The sequence below is a fragment of the Arachis stenosperma genome, chromosome 9 (genome assembly GCF_014773155.1).
Source record: "Arachis stenosperma cultivar V10309 chromosome 9, arast.V10309.gnm1.PFL2, whole genome shotgun sequence".
Classification (NCBI taxonomy): domain Eukaryota; kingdom Viridiplantae; phylum Streptophyta; class Magnoliopsida; order Fabales; family Fabaceae; genus Arachis; species Arachis stenosperma.
This window is the reverse complement of record NC_080385.1, coordinates 160,076,493-160,079,253: the sequence shown is the minus strand read 5'-3', so window position 1 is coordinate 160,079,253 and position 2,761 is coordinate 160,076,493.

Here is a 2,761-nt window from a genome sequence, read left to right as displayed (position 1 = left end):
TACTCTTGATACGTTTTGCTTTTACCCAAATTCCTTCATAGTTTTGTCTCCGGCTACCATGGCTGATTATCGTAAATCTCATAGTCCTAGCCATGAAAATAGTACTGGTAATGGTGGTACTATCAAGAACTTTAACGTTACCCTTTTCTCTCTTTCTTCATCAAAGTCTACATCTAATGGTACTACCACCACCACTGATCCGCTTCACCCAGTAACAATCAATCGAAGTAGTAATAATAGTGAACCGATAAGTGAAATTAACCAACTTGATCTGAATCAAAAGTTGAAAGAAAAGAGAATAGGTGGATGTGATGATAATGATTATGTGAATCCTAGTTTCATTCATCATTCATCATCATCATCTTCCAAAGGTGCAAGTGTGAGTGATTATGCAACAAAAGAGACGCTGAAAACTCATCAAGTTGAAAATGCAGCATGTCCAATGAAGGAGAGTCTGATTTGGCCAAAACAAAATCTCAAAAGGTATGATCATGATTTTCTCTTTAAAAAGATTGATGGGTCTTCTGTTTCAGAAAATATTTTTGAAAAAGTAGTGTTGCGGCCACAAGGAGGAGTGGGAAGAGGAATAAGAACAGTGTATCACAACAATAACAACAACAACGAACCAATCAAAAACAATGTCAATCAACAGCACCATCACCACAATGATTCAGACAATAATAATAATCAAAAGAAGATAATTGATGATGTTGTTGTTAATGAGGGTGAGGATGGAAGAATTAAGAGCCTTCCTTACAAGAAAAATGGACCGTACACATGTTCAAAGTGTATGGCGATATTCGAAACATCACAAAAATTTGCGGCTCATACAGCTTCTCACTACAAACACGAAAGTAAGGCTCAGAAAATGAAAAGGCAAATGGCTAAAATGATGCGTAGAAATAAAAAAAGGGCCCGTGAACTTCAGCAACAACAGATGAAGGATTTTGAAAAAAAAGAAGGAGGAGAATCTGCTTTGCAAGTGGAAGTGGAAGATCAAGCCCATAATAATAATAATATTAATAATTATGATGCTCCTCCTGGTTTTGATATTCGTTTTGGCGATGACAAGATCAAGATGGAGCCTTTTCCATAAATTTTATTATGTTATGTTCTTCGGTTCTTGTTTGTTATTTGAATTTACAAGTTCATTAGTGTTTTGTTATGGGTTATAATTGTCATGGTTATGGGATTATATATATGTATTGTTAATTATATTATATTTTGTTGAATTGTATGGTTTTAGTGTGTTATGTATGTATTTGGACATTGATCTTTTATATAAAATATTTTGTTGCGTGTGTTACTGAATCGTGAATTTGAGTTATATGTTTATATGAGACTAGAATAATGATGATGATGTTGATTTTATTCTTCTATAACTCTTTAATGGCGAAAATGTTGACGGTGCTTTGCAGGTTAATAAATGGTAATAAATCTTTTAAGAAAATCAAGAATTTAGTGAGGTGATAATAATAAATAGGAGTGAGAATGTTATTTAATGATTATTTATTTTTAATTATTTCCATTTAAATTAAATTTTGGAAGAACACAAAATGTGATATATAATTAATACCATCTTAATGGACTAATATTTTTAAAACGATGCCTCCCGAGTTAAATCTCAATTTGACTCATGAAATTTAGTCCGATACTCAGAATGACCCCCATAATTTCGTTGGTCACAATTAAAACCCCAAAATTTACAATTGTGGCTCCAACTTGCCCCTGCAGTCATCTCCATCACCAGAATGTTGATTTGATGCAATTGCATGACACACTGGACACTATTTAAACGACGACGCATTGGTTTCGCGCCCAAATTCTTTGAAAACCCCGTCGTTTCAGTTTTTTGTGGGTTAAAACTCTCTTTCTTTCTACTACGACGATCATAAGTTGCCAAATATCAAGAAAACCCTTACACTACGTGGTTTCCAAAGAGTTTGCATGCGAAACCAATGCGCCGTCGTTTAAGTAGTGTCCAACGTGTCATGCAATTGCACTAGATCAGCATTCCGGTGACGGAGATGATCGCAGGGGCAAGCTGGAGCCACAATTGTAAATTTGGGCTAACGAAATTGTAGGAGTCATTCTGAGTATCAGACCAAATTTCAGGAGTCAAATTGAGTTTTAACTCGATGCCTCTCACTTACTCTCATCTAGACCCTGAGACCCAATCATCCCATTCCTTCTCTCTTTTCAGATCTAACCTACTCAACCACGTTGGGGACTACTTAGATCCCCACTGGCCGTCCTTAGCTCATCACTCCTTTCTTAAACATCACTGATTGCTTCCTTCATTTCTGGCGTTCCTCTCTTTGTCCATCGTTGTGGGTCATCGTCGCGTCTTTCTCTTATGTCACCATGCTGAATTGCGCCTTTGTTCTCGCCACATCGTGCTTTCTTCTCGCCTCAATGTTGTCATTATTACTGCTGCATTACCGTCTGCTATTACTGTTGCATCGCTGGAGCTGCTTGTGTCTTTCATTCTCCTTTCTTATGGTCTGTTTTATTCCTACAATGCTTCATTCATGAGAGTCCTTTTTATTTAAATTTAGATATAAAAATGTTATACTGAAAAAAATTACTAATTCAGTTGTTTATACTTCCATGCTTTATTTAAAAAAGAAAATAAATTTCAATTTTAGAAATAAGCTTTTTAATATATTTTGTTTTACAGAAATATTTGTTATCTAATCCAATCAACAAATGTGTAGATAGGATTGGATAAGTGTGTAAAAAATGTGAATATCGTATTCTA